This window comes from Eleutherodactylus coqui, chromosome 6 (genome assembly GCF_035609145.1).
Source record: "Eleutherodactylus coqui strain aEleCoq1 chromosome 6, aEleCoq1.hap1, whole genome shotgun sequence".
In the NCBI taxonomy this organism is placed as follows: Eukaryota; Metazoa; Chordata; class Amphibia; order Anura; family Eleutherodactylidae; genus Eleutherodactylus; species Eleutherodactylus coqui.
Window position 1 is genome coordinate 44,193,089 of NC_089842.1, and position 15,320 is coordinate 44,208,408.

Sequence of the window (15,320 nt, forward strand, 5' to 3'; positions counted from 1 at the left end):
CCACACATGCTGGCCATTGTCCAACATCGACTCAGCTAAATACCGTAGCCCAACCCAACACTAGGAACAATAAACATCATTGATGCATAACTAACTTTTAGATATTTTCTGCTATGCTATCGCTTCTCATACTTTACCGGGCAGGTGGCCTACTGTGCCATAACATCCCCCATATATATGCCAGTAGCATATTACTTATTAGTACCAATGAAACACAGTCCTAAACTGTCGCTAACTCACCCATAAGTCCTCAACTATGGAAGACCTACGGGCACTTCAAACATAGTCTTTACTGGTGTGCACACCATGGGGGCCTCACTTACTACTCAGTAGTGGGAGATACACCTCAACCACACTTAGTCCTCCATATCACTTGGTCCTCTATATGACTTGGTCCTCTGTATAGCAGCTCCTTAGCTCACACCGCCCTTTCTCTGAGACAATCGCTCGAGGGACATGTCAATGACGTTATTCTGTATTCCAAATGAAGTGGAAACATATGGAAATCTTGTAAAAAGGACACCAAAGAGGTGTCTGGTTCACAGTAGAAGTAAATGATTCCTACTGATTCCATTCGGGGTTCCGTCACAGCGTTATATGCATCAGCTATCATGGAACCCCCAAGCGGAGTCACACAGTAAGTACAATGACTTTGTGGGAATGTCTCCTAAACCAGGTTTGTAAGAACAGCAAATCTTCTAGTGAACTTTCATGTGAAAGATGGCTTCCATGGAATTGTTACCTTCTTTGATCAGCCTGAGGTGGTGTCTGGAAAGCTGGCTGTAGATAATATTATTACTTATATTAAGAATCTTTGAGAGTTTGTAGGATGAAAATGTATTTGCGTTTAAGATAATGCAAGATCTTATGTGTTCTGTATTTATCAATGTATTTCAGCTTGACATTATTAGGCCTGTTAAAAAGTTGTAGCATTTATTAAAGGAGTGAAATCACTAGGACAAGGCCATTCCAAACACCCTCTTAGGTCATACCGACATCATGGAGGGTTGTTCTTCTGTCTATTAGTCAGAGGAGCAGCTTAGCTTTAGGGCTCCCACCCACTGTCGTTTTTTTCTCCACTGCGCTGCGAGAATAAGTGAAAACTCTCGCAGAGCAGTGCGAGAAAATCGCTGCGATATCGCTGCAACAGTCTTTTCAATGGGGCCAGCGGCAGCAGCGCTAGCCCCATTGAAAAGATATGAAGAATGCCGCGGACTTCTGCCACAGCTGTGACAGCTGTCACAGCTGTGGCAGGAGTTTCCTTCATCCCTGCGGGGATGAAGGAACCCTCTGTGACAGCTGTAACAGCTGTCACAGCTGTGGCAGAAGTCCGCGGCATGCTATCCCAATGCTTTCAATGGGATCGGCTGCCGATCCCATTGAAAGCAGTGGTTTCAGACAAGCCCTGCAGAATGATTATCGGAGAAGGGCTTGAAATATAAGCCCTTCGCCGATAATCATAAAAAAGTGGTTAAAAATATAATAAAAAAGTTACTCACCTCTCCTGCTGTCAGCCGCGTCCTCCGGCTCGCTCCCCGGCACTGCTGCTGAGCTCTTTCAGCAGACAGGGATTTAAAAATCCCCGCCTCCTGAAAGGGCTGTGCAGATTGGCTGAGGGCTTAGCCAATAGCAGCTACTGCTTAGCTATTGGCTGAGCGCTCAGCCAATGGCAGATAGCTCTTAGCTATTCATTCATGAATAGCAATATCTTAGCTATTCATGAATGAATAGCTAAGAGCTATCTGTCATTGGCTAAGCGCTCAGCCAATAGCTAAGCAGTAGCTGCTATTGGCTGAACCCTCAGCCAATCTGCACAGCCCTTTCAGGAGGTGGGGATTTTTAAATCCCCATCTGCTGAAAGTGCTGGACAGCAGTGACGGGGAGCCAGCCTGAGGACGCGGCTGACAGCAGGAGAGGTGAGTAACTTTTTTATTTTTTTAACTACTTTTTTATGATTATCGGGGAAGGGCTTATATTTCAAGCCCTCCTCCGATAATCATTCTGCAGGGTTTGTCAGAAACCACTGCTTTCAATGGGATCAGCAGCAGTGCTGATCCCATTGAAAGCAATGGGATAGCATGCCGCGGACTTCTGCCACAGCTGTGACAGCTGTGACAGCTGTCACAGAGGATTCCTTCATCCCCGCGGTCCCCGCGGGGATGAAGGAAACTCCTGCCACAGCTGTGACAGCGGTCACAGCTGTGGCAGAAGTCCGCGGCATTCTTCATATCTTTTCAATGGGGCTAGCGCTGCTGCCACTGGCCCCATTGAAAAGGCTGGTGATGTTGCAGCGATATCCCAGCGATTTTGGGATATCTGCCTGCGTTTTTCTTGCACTGCGATGCGAGATTTTAACTTTAGAATTGCATTGCAGTGGAGAAAAATACGCCAGTGGGTGGGAGCCCTTAGAGGTATGCAGCATAAACATTTATTACTATGCTTGGGTAAGAACCCTGAGAGGGTCGAAAGCTCGCTGTACCATCATGTATTTTTGTTAGACATTAAAAGATATCATATCTACAGGATTACTTGGTTTCTCTTATTCGCAACAATCACATTATATTACTACTGGCACATCCATGTACTGCAATGCAGGGGATATGTATGACTGACCATAATTTGTTAAAGAGAGGCACAGAGAATTTTGTCTCAGATTCTGAAACATTTGTGTTGGATGCTATATTATATAATCCCTAGTCATAACTACTGTTGACAAGTTGACATTATTGCTACTATAGGCAGGGAAACTAGTTACAAAATGGTTTTCCCATCTAGAAACATCTATCATATTTCTGTAGGATGGATGATAATTAAATAACTGCTGGGATGATCGCCTAAACCTATTGCAGGGTTGAAGAGTTTGAATGGAGGAGCATTGGTAGTATGTATGGTGTAGTGGTGATGGATGGAAGTGACACATATAATGAAAAAGCTTTACTGAACAGTGTCAGTTACATTTTGCTACTCCATAGGAGAGCCATGATTTCTTAAACGTTGCTTGAAATGTAACTGATAGTCTGTGGTACATAGCATTCAACCCTTGGCAGCATTGCTGGCCGTTTGCCAACATCGACTCAGCTAAATACCATAGCCCAACCCAGCACTAGGAACAATAATCATCATTAATGCATAATTAACTTCTAGAAATTTTTCTGCTGTGCCACCTCTTCTCATACTTTACCGGGCAGGTGGCCTACTGTGCCATAACATCCCACATATATATGCCAGTAGCATATTACTTATTAGTACCTACATAAATCATTCCTAAACTATCGCTAATTAACCCACAACCCCTCAACTACGGAAGACCTACGGGCTCTTTAAACATAGTCTTTACTGGTGTGCACACCATGGGAGCCTCACTTACTACTCAGTGGTGGTATGCTTGAGAAAGTCGCAGTGTGGCAACAAAATGTGTTGCATGTATTGGAATAAAGTTTTATGTGGATAAGATCCGGGAATCGTTTTCCACCGAGCGCTGGGATTTTTTTCATCTATATTGGTACTTTGCATCTTGTGCCTGTCTACCCACAGAAGGCACAATTCCTCGGCAACTCTCCCGTCAGCACCGGATAAGGGAAACGACAGGAACACCTCATGTATATTACCATGCCTACCGGGATTTGGAGGTGCTAATGGAGTTTTCCTGGTAGGAACTCCACTAGTCAGCGGGTAAGTCCCCTTCATTCCTTTTACCACTTATTGATAGCAGGATCAGTTGGTTCTGTGGAGTGCTGTTCTAACTTTTGATTTCTACTACTCAGTGGTGGGAGATACACCTCAACCACACTTAGTCCTCCACATCACTTGGTCCTCCATATGACTTGATCCTCTGTATAGCAGCTCCTTAGCTCACACAGCCCTTTCGCTGAGACCCTCGCTCGAGGGACATGCCAATGATGTTATTCTGTATTCCAAATAAAGTGGTATCATATGGAAAGCATTTGGGGGTTCCGTCACATCATTATTTGAAGCAGCTATCACGGAACCCCTAAGTGGAGTCCCACAGTGAGTACAGTATCTTTGTGGGAATGCCTCCTAAATCAGCTTTGTAAGAGCAGCTAATTGTCTACTGAACCTCAGCTCTCTACTTACATTGCTCAGAAAAATTAAGGAAACGCTCATCACAGTATAATCCCAAGTCACTTACACTTCTGGGATATTCATCTGTTCAAATAGGAAGCAGAAGCAATTGTGAATCAATTTCACTTTTTTTGGTGCAAATGAGAGTGACAACAAGTACACTGGAGACAACAGCAAGACCCCCCAAGAAGGAAATAGAGAAAAATCCCCTCTTCTTCTCCTTCCTAGCTGATTTTTCGCGGGTTTTCCCAGTGTCCTTATCATGACTGGTTACATGAGTTGCTATCTGCAGCACGGTCAGGTGGCACAGGTAGTCCTGGTCCTCCAGCATGGCACATCCATATGTGCCATCACAAGAAGGTCCACTGTGTCTCCCAGCACAGTCTCAAGATCATGGAGCAGATACCAGGACATGGGCCATTGCATGAGATGAACTGGACAGAGTCATAGAAGTTTAGCACTGTATAGCTTGATTGGCATTTACCCGAGACCATTAAAATTGACAGCTCTGCTATTGGTGCCCTGTTCTGTTCCCATATAAGAGCAGGTTCGAATTAAATACATGTGGCAGCCGTAAAAAAGTCTGGAGATGTTGTTATGAACATTATGCTGCCTGGTGAGATTATGCCAAAGTTGACAGTTGTAATTAATGGTATGTTCCCACAGCAATGTCACAACATGCCCACTTGGTCCTTACAGTACCAAAGAACTCAGTGATTTAGAGAACAAAATGTTACTTAGTCTTCATGCTGCCAAAGCTGCCAAATTAGAGAGGGACGTAACAGAAATTTCCGGTGATCATAGTAGGAGAAGAACATTGCTCTATCTGCTTATTGTTATGTCTGAGCTGAGCATTTACACACCACACCCAGCATGGACACAATGCAATGTTAACACAGGACAAATAAACTCCAGTAGGTCCTACGTAAAACACCCAAACCACAGGGGCAAAGAGGAAATCTAGCCCTAACAGCCTAAAGTGAATATCTAAGAACAGGTAGTAACAACACTAGGCAGCAGGGCCGATGGCAGAAGCAACTCCAATATACAAATCATACACCAGCTACTTAACTGAATCAGGATGACAACACCAAGGGGAATGTAAACTAGACCAACTTCACAACAAGATTATAAACAGCAACTAGTAAAATCAGGGGCTGCAATATATACATCCCCACTCCAATAGATTGGTCAGCCAGGGAAAATACCTAGGAAAATCTCAACATACGACTCCCACTGACCTTTAAGCAACGACGGGGAAAACCTAAGGGATTACAGACATATGATAAAAAAAGTGTCATAATGCTGCCACGGCTGTTATGCCACAACCCTGTCATGGTCCTTGATGCGTGACAGTCCCTCCCCTCTGAAATGGGGCCTCAAGACCCTTAGGACACGCTTAGATGGATTCAGCCTGTGGAAACTGTTATTAACATGGTCAGCATTGACATCCGTGGCTGGAACCCAAGTCCTTTCTTCAGCACCATACCCCCGCCAATGTATCAATATTGTAGAGTTCCTACCACAACATAATTCAGAAAAAAAAGCCAAATACGCAGCACCTGATAAACTGCAGGTCAGGCTCAATCACCATATACTCTAGTGGATTGCAATATGGAGGAGCTAAATGTTCATGTGCAGACTAATCTGCAGCCATTAAATTCAACCCAGATTGAGGGGGTGGGGGTGACTGCAGACAACATAGTCCATATGTATGAACCAATGCCAAGGATGCTAGCCATAGATAAGTGCATTCACCACGCGTCCGCCAGAACCTACGCCATTTCACTATTAATTACATTAAAATCCCAGAGAAAGAGAAAAAACAAAGATACTCACGGAAAAAGCCAAAAATGCAATACCTGATATGCTGCAAAGCAGGCACAATAGCTGCAGAGCAGGCACAGTTGCCATAGGCCTTGCCGTTGGCCTGTCCGCTTATGCGTCTTGGCCAAAATGCAGCACTAACACCTGCATTCATTAGTGTGTGAATCCTGAGGTTGTAATTAAGTAGTCCACACAGAGATACCTTTCTGAGCAAACTGGGAACCGTCGGTAATGCCCATTTACTTAATTTAAATAACGATCCAACAATTAACAGCAACAGTTTGGAAAACACTTTACATTCTCAGAAGGTAGTACGACAGAGAGGACTTCTCAGGGTAATCCAGACAATCCACAGTCACAGTTATCTGTAAGATCTTGCTCCCGGCAAACTCTCTTACTCTCTACTGCTCCTCAAGCCCTCCTCTGGTGTCCTTCTACTTCTCTCTCACTTTCAGTGCACATAGTGGCACTGGCCCTTCCTGGATAGTGTAGGCCCAGGACAGTCTTCAGACCATCGCTCGGCCTCTTCCGTTCTGGACCACACAGACCAGACAGTGTCTGTGTGGCTCACTTACTTGCTCACTGGAAAAACCCTCTCTCCTCACTCTAACATCCTCACCAACATATATATAAAACGTAGTCACATGACTTACAACAAGATACATTTCCCAGACATTAACCCATTCAGTGCTCCAGAGGTGCAATACATATCAAATGCATACAACATAGAAGACACTGACAATACCATTGCACAAGACACACATTTTACATTATGGAGGGGCCTCGTTAACTCTGGGCCACTACACTATTTGTATATATCAATATTTAGCACTGCTATTTTTTTTTTCTAGAATAAATCTGCAATTTATTAGTCAAACTTTGACCATTTTAATACGAACCATAACTTTGAAAATTGTGTTCATAATTCATAGTCTGGGTTCCAGCTTACCTTTAAAAGCTGGTGGTCTTAGCGAGTGTATACGGTTATTGCAGAGAGCTGGAGGCTTTAGACTGGTTCAGGGCGTGATTTGAGCTTTCATTCTGCATGTGTGCAAGACCTGAGAAAGCTGGGTACAAATCCAGAATCCTAGAATTTTAGAGTTGGAAGGGACTTCCAGGGTCGTCGAGTCCAACCCCCTGCTCATTCACTGAAAAAACCAAAAATACAATACCTGAAGGTCTGCAAAGCAGACACGGTCGCCATAGGCACGATCGCCATAAGGCAGGCACAATCGCCACCGGCACAATCGCCGTAGGGCAGGCGCAATGGCCTTAAGCCCTGAAAATATGTAGTCAGCCAGACAATAATGTGTGGAGGAGCAGCTTGTTCTTGGCAGGCTAATATGCAGTCACCCACTCAGCCCAGCCCAGATTGGGGAGGAGTGACTGCATATACTAATAGCCTGCACATGTGAACGATACCAAAGATGTCAGCCATAGATAGGTGGTGACCCACCATACAGGATATCAACCCTGGCTGATACGACAGCGGGTTGCCCTGTATCTCTAAGATGGGCCACACTGGCTGACATCTTGGGCTCCCCCACCAACTAGCAAACTACATACAAAAGTACTAATGCATACTAATAAAATGCGGGTGTTAGTACTGCATTTTGGCAGAAACGCATAGGCTGACGGACCACGTCGAGGTCACACCGATTCCGTCAGTACCTACGCTAACTCAACCCCCTGCTCAGTTCAGGGTTCACTAAATCATCCCAGCCAGATATTTGCCCAGCCTTTATTTGAATACTTCCATTGAAGAGAACTCACCACCTCCTGTGGCAACCTGTTCCACTCATAGATCACCCTCAGTGTCACAAAGTTTTTTCTAATATCTAATTTGTGTCTCCTCCTTTCCAGTTTCATCCCATTGCTTCTAGTCTTTCCTTGTACAAATGAGAATAGGGCTGATCCCTCTGCACTGTGACAGCCCTTCAGATATTTGTAGACAGCTATTAGGTCTCCTCTCAGCCTTCTTTTTTGCAAGTTAATTATTCCCAGATCCTTTATCCGTTCTTCATAGGACATGATTTGCAGACCGCTCACCATTCTGATAACTCTTCTCTGAACTTGTTCCTGTTTGCCTATGTCTTTTTTAAAGTGGGGTGCCCAGAACTGGACAAAGTATGCCAGATGAGGTTTGACCAAGGAAGAGTAGAGGGGGATAATTATCTCACATGATCTAGACTCTGTGCTTCTCTTAATATATCCCAGAATTGTGTTTACCTTTTTGGCTGCTGCATCACGTTGAGTTTATGATCTATTAGTATACCCAAGTCTTTTTCACATGTGCTGCGTAGCCCAATTCCTCCCATTCTGTATGTGCTTTTTTCATTTTTCTTGCCCAGATGACTTTGCATTTCTCCTTGTTAAATACCATGCTGTTAGTCACCACCCACTGTGCAAGCTTTTCCAGATCTTTTTCAATACTCTCTCTTCCCTAGTGTTAGCTATCTGTCCTAGCTTTGTGTTGTCGGCAAATTTGATCAGTTTCCCATCAGTTCCCTCCTCCAGATCATTTATAAATATGGTGAACAACACTGGGCCCAGGACAGAGCCTTGTGGTACCCCAGTTGATACATTCTTCCACTTGCATGTGCAGCCATTCATGACCACCCTTTGAGTACAATCACTCAGCCAGTTGTGAATCCACCTTACAGTTGCCTTGTCAATTCCATATCTGGTCACTTTTTCAATAAGTATGGTATGAGATACTTTGTCACATGCTTTACTAAAGTCAAGATATACTATATCCACTGCATTTCCCTGATTAACCCAGTCAGTGATTCTGTCATAGAAGGAAATTAGATTCATCTGGCATGACTTGTTTGTTACAAACTCATGCTGGCTCTGGTTAATTACTCCATTTTTAATCCAAGTACTTGCATACATGCTGTTTAATAATTTGTTCAAAGATCTTTCCTGGTATAGAAGTCAGGCTCACAGGCCTGTAGTTTGCTGGATCCACCTTCTTCCCTTTCTTTCCACTTGCATTCTAATGACTCTGCACTTGCAATCATGCTAGATTCAAAGGGAAAAGTATCCAGCAGCACTCAATCTGTACCTACTAGGGGTGAGGTGAAAAAATGCAAGTCACTCAACAATGAGTCTGAGCCTCAAGACACAGTAGTCAATCACAAAAGTAGTAGAAAGGAAGTAGCAGCATGCAAACACTTCATAAAAAAAATCAAATTTTATCATTCCATAGTATTAAAAAGGTAGCTCGAAAAAAGCTTTCCAAGGCCGAAACGTAGCCTACCTTCTTAAGACTATGGAATAATAAAACCCATCAATCCTCTTGTAATCTGCCACCCTCTTGTAATTTCTCACTGACTTGCTAAGATTTTCCTGAACCTCCTCTCAAACCATCTCAATATGGGAAGAAAAATTCTCATTGGGTACCTCAGAGAAAAATGTAGAAAATAAACCAAAACATGGATAGTATCCAAAATTACAGAAAAAAGGAGATATGCCAGTAGACTCTAGAGAACTATTGTTCAGTGACAACTTTGCCAAAGGCAAATACCATGCCCAGTTTTCCTGATAGTTAGAAACAAAACCCCTTAAGTATTGTTCAAACTCTGGTTACAACTTTCAGTTTAACCATTTGTCTCAGGATGATATGCGGAGGAGAAAGACAGCTTACCCAAATGCCGCACATAAGGCACCAGAATTTAGACAAAAACTTAACAACTAGAGATGAGCGAGCACCAAAATGCTCGGGTGCTCGTTACTCGGGACGAAATTATCACGATGCTCGAGGGTTCGTTTCGAGTAACGAACCCCATTGAAGTCAATGGGCGACCCGAGCATTTTTGTATATCGCCGATGCTCGCTAAGGTTTTCATTTGTGAAAATCTGGGCAATTCAAGAAAGTGATGGGAACGACACAGCAACGGATAGGGCAGGCGAGGGGCTACATGTTGGGCTGCACCTCAAGTTCCCAGGTCCCACTATTAAGCCACAATAGCGGCAAGAGTGGGCCCCCCATCCCAACAACTTTTACTTCTGAAAAGCCCTCATTAGCAATGCATACCTTAGCTAAGCACCACACTACCTCCAACAAAGCACAATCACTGCCTGCATGACACTCCGCTGCCACTTCTCCTGGGTTACATGCTGACCAACCCTCCCCCCCCCCCGCACAACCCAGTGTCCACAGCGCACACCAAACTATCCCTGCCCAGCCTTCAGCTGCCCTCATGCCACGCCACACTCATGTCTATTTATAAGTGCGTCTGCCATGAGGAGGAACCGCAGGCACACACTGCAGAGGGTTGGTACGGCTAGGCAGCGACCCTCTTTAAAAGGGGCGGGGCGATAGCCCACAATGCTGTACAGAAGCAATGAGAAATCCAATCCTGTGCCACCTCCATCTGGAGCTGCACACATGGGCATAGCAATGGGGAACCTATGTGCCACACACTATTCATTCTGTCAAGGTGTCTGCATGCCCCAGTCAGACCGCGTTTTTTTATAAATAGTCACAGGCAGGTACAACTCCGCAATGGGAATTCCATGTGCACCCACAGCATGGGTGGCTCCCTGGAACCCACCGGCGGTACATAAATATATCCCATTGCATTGCCCATCACAGCTGAGGTAATGTCGTGCTTAATGCAGGTGGGCTTCGGCCCACACTGCATGCCCCAGTCAGACTGGGGTTCTTTAGAAGTGGACACATGCAGTTACAACTCCGTGTGGACCGACAGCATGGGTGGGTGCCAGGAAGCCACCGGCGGTACATAAATATATCTCACTGCAGTGCCCAACACAGCTGATGTAACGTCAGCTGTAATGCAGGTGGGCTAAAAATTAATTGGATTACACTGTAGGCGAGGGCCCAAAAAAATTGGTGTACCAACAGTACTAATGTACCTCAGAAAAATTGCCCATGCCCAACCAAGAGGGCAGGTGAAACCCATTAATCGCTTTGGTTAATGTGGCTTAATTGGTAACTAGGCCTGGAGGCAGCCCAGTTAAAATAAAAATTGGTTCAGGTGAAAGTTTCAACGCTTTAATGAGCATTGAAACGTATAAAAATTGTTTACAAAAATTATATGACTGAGCCTTGTGGGCCTAAGAAAAATTGCCCGTTCGGCGTGATTATGTCAGGTTTCAGGAGGAGGAGCAGGAGGAGGAGGATGAATATTATACACAGATTGATGAAGCAAAAAGGTCCACGTTTTTGATGGTGATAGAGAACAATGCTTCCATCCGCGGGTGCAGCCTACGTATTGTTTAGGTATCGCTGCTGTCCGCTGGTGGAGAAGAGAAGTCTGGGGAAATCCAGGCTTTGTTCATCTTGATGAGTGTAAGCCTGTCGGCACTGTCGGTTGACAGGCGGGTACGCTTATCTGTGATGATTCCCCCAGCCGCACTAAACACCCTCTCTGACAAGACGCTAGCCGCAGGACAAGCAAGCACCTCCAGGGCATACAGCGCGAGTTCAGGCCACATGTCCAGCTTTGACACCCAGTAGTTGTAGGGGGCAGAGGCGTCACGGAGGATGGTCGTGCGATCGGCTACGTACTCCCTCACCATCCTTTTACAGTGCTCCCGCCGACTCAGCCTTGACTGGGGAGCGGTGACACAGTCTTGCTGGGGAGCCAGAAAGCTGTCAAAGGCCTTAGAGAGTGTTCCCCTGCCTGTGCTGTACATGCTGCCTGATCTCTGCGCCTCCCCTGCTACCTGGCCCTCGGAACTGCGCCTTCGGCCACTAGCGCTGTCGGATGGGAATTTTACCATCAGTTTGTCCGCCAGGGTCCTGTGGTATAGCATCACTCTCGAACTCTCCTTATACCGTGGGTCGAGCAGTGTGTACACCCAGTAATCCATAGTGGCCAGAATGCGTGTAACGCAAGGGTCACGAGAAAGGCATCCTAACATGAAGTCAGCCATGTGTGCCAGGGTACCTGTACGCAACACATGGCTGTCCTCACTAGGAAGATCACTTTCAGGATCCTCCTCCTCCTCCTCCTCAGGCCATACACGCTGAAAGGATGACAGGCAAGCAGCATGTGTACCCTCAGCAGTGGGCCAAGCTGCCTCTTCCCCCTCCTCCTCATCCTCCTCATGCTCCTCCTCCTCAACGCGCTGAGATATAGACAGGAGGGTGCTCTGACTATCCAGCGACATACTGTCTTCCCCCGGCTCTGTTTCCGAGCGCAAAGCGTCTGCCTTTATGCTTTGCAGGGAACTTCTCAAGAGGCATAGCAGAGGAATGGTGACGCTAATGATTGCAGCATCGCCGCTCACCATCTGGGTAGACTCCTCAAAGTTTCCAAGGACCTGGCAGATGTCTGCCAACCAGGCCCACTCTTCTGTAAAGAATTGAGGAGGCTGACTCCCACTGCGCCGCCCATGTTGGAGTTGGTAATCCACTATAGCTCTACGCTGCTCATAGAGCCTGGCCAACATGTGGAGCGTAGAGTTCCACCGTGTGGGCACGTCACACAGCAGTCGGTGCACTGGCAGATGAAACCGATGTTGCAGGGTGCGCAGGGTGGCAGCGTGCGTGTGGGACTTGCGGAAATGTGCGCAGAGCTGGCGCACCTTGCCGAGCAGGTCTGACAAGCGTGGGTAGCTTTTCAGAAAGCGCTGAACCACCAAATTAAAGACGTGGGCCAGGCATGGCACGTGCGTGAGGCTGCCGAGCTGCAGAGCCGCCACCAGGTTACGTCCATTGTCACACACGACCATGCCCGGACCCTGGGAACTTTCCAAAGGTTGGGCATCAGTCACAATAAACTCCTCTGGTGGGAGAGGAACCATTGCTGCACAATCTGAGCAGGGGCCCGAGAACAGTTCCTGGGAGTCTGCCCGCTCCTCAGAATGTGTCATTGTAATGGAGTGAGGAGGCTGGGAGGAAGGAGGAGCAGCAGCCAGAGGATTCAGAGTTGCAGAAGTGGACAGCGCAGAACTCTGGGTGGATGATAGATTGCTGGATGCACTTTCTGCCATCCACGACAGGACCTGCTCACACTGCTCATTTTCTAATAAAGGTCTACCGCGTGGACCCATTAATTGTGAGATTAATCTGGGGACGCCAGAAACGTGCCTCTCTCCTAATCCCGCAGCAGTCGGCTGCGAAACACCTGGATCAGGAGCTCGGCCTGTGCCCACACCCTGACTTGGGCCTCCGCGTCCTCGCCCGCGTCCACGTCTTCTAGGCCTACCCCTACCCCTCAGCATGCTGTATTACCAGTAATGCAGAAACAGAACGCTGTAATTAAATGTGCCGCTTATTGGCCTGTGGTTGGAGGCTGACTTCGCTTATGGAACGCCAGGAAATAATTTTGCGCAAGCCTGCTGTAACACTTAGCTGGCTGCGTATGAATTAGGAGGACTACTACACCCAGCACAGACCCAGAACACTGAGGACAGTCACAGGCAGCCCAAATAGATTTTTTTCCCCAAATGTTTTTGCAAAGGCCCACTGCCTATATTCAATAAATATATCTCTTCTCTCTCTGCATCACCGCTACTGGCCCTGGAGTATGTCAAATAACTGCAGAGTGTTGCACTGTGGACTGGAATACAGCGGTGATTTAACAGCCAACACAGAGCCAGGAAATAATTTTGCGCAAGCCTGCTGTAACACTTAGCTGGCTGCGTATGAATTAGGAGGACTACTACAACCAGCACAGACCCAGAACACTGAGGACAGTCACAGGCAGCCCAAATAGATTTTTTTCCCCAAATGTTTTTGCAAAGGCCCACTGCCTATATTCAATAAATATGTCTTCTGTCCCTGCCTCACAATATATGTCTTCTGTCCCTGCCTAACCACCACTTCTGGCCCTGGAGTATTACTGCAGGGCGCAATACTCTGCACTGCCGATATACAAAAAAAAAAAAAAGTGCAACACTGCAAAAAGCAGCCTCCACAGTACTGCACACGGTTAGATGTGGCCCTAAGAAGGACCGTTGGGGTTCTTGAAGCCTAAAATACTCCTAACGCTCTCCCTATAGCAACTCCACCAAGACAGCACTTTCCCTAAAGTATGTCAGAACGCATCTGTGGCGATTTTTATACTCGGGTGACACCTGATCTCGCCAGCCACTCACAGCAGGGGGGTGGTATAGGGCTTGAACGTCGCAGGGGGAAGTTGTAATGCCTTCCCTGTCTTTCTATTGGCCAGAAAAGCGCGCTAACGTCTCAGAGATGAAAGTGAAAGTAATCCGAACATCGCGTGGTACTCGTTACGAATAACGAGCATCTCAAACACGCTAATACTCGAACGAGTATCAAGCTCGGACGAGTACGTTCGCTCATCTCTATTAACAACCCAATCTGAGACAATATTAAATGGCAGCCCATGTAACCTGGCAATATGAGTTAAGAATAGTTTAGCCAGAGTCTTTGCATTTGGAATACTAGGGAGGGCTGCCTTGGCCAAAATGCAGTACTAACACCAGCAATTGTGCCTGCCCTATGGCGATTGAAAGGCTGTGATTGGTTAACCCAGCGCCAGCTTTCATTGGCTGACGCAGCGCTGAGTTAACCAATCAGAGCATTAGCTTGCTGGAGGCGGGGCACCCAGAAAGCTATGCTCTGTGTCAGCGTGGAGGAGGGAGTGAGACCCTGCAACAGCACCACAGACCATCGCGAGGGCAAAATGCCAGTGATAGGTGAGTATAGACCCTCCCCTGAGCCTCAGTTTGTGACTTTTCTTACTTGCAAGCAGGCTCGTATCCCAAATTTTTGCTCATAATTCAGAGCAAAAATTCAGAAGAGAGCCTGCTCGCAAGTCAAAAAACTCACTAGCTGAGGCACTCACAGCCTGAGGTACCACTGTACAATCAAAGAAAGTGTCATAGTGCCACCAGGGCCATTATGCCATGACCCTGCCGCAGCTGTCCAGCTCTGACACTTATTCTGTTAGCGCTGGTTTTCAATATAGGTATAGTGATACTTCCTTTAAACTGAATTGGTCTGTATGTTATAGTTGATCTGTATTATTGTAACTTTGTATCCAGAAGTACTGAATCTATATTGTGATACAACTTTATTCTCTTTGTAAGCACAAATATTACCTTATTACATTCAACCACAAAAGTTATGAATTTTAATTGTTGTCTCCACCTAGAAAAAATTACCTACTGCCAAAAAATAAAACTGGAAGATCTGGTTTCACTGCTTTCTCTGTATTATATTCTGTGACCTGTGAGCACTCGGTAACCATTCTACATTAGGTACTGGGATGATATCTTCAGGGCTATTATCAGATCTGGTTCCTCCTGGCTGGAGTGTGTAGGGAGTTTCTAGATGTCAAAGACTGCCATTGACTGTCCCTCATGTTTCCCAGACCTGAATCTAATTGAGAACCTCTGGAACATTCTGTCCGGGAGATCACTGATGCCCTGATCCAGGTCTGGGACGAGACTCCCCAGGATGCTATCCA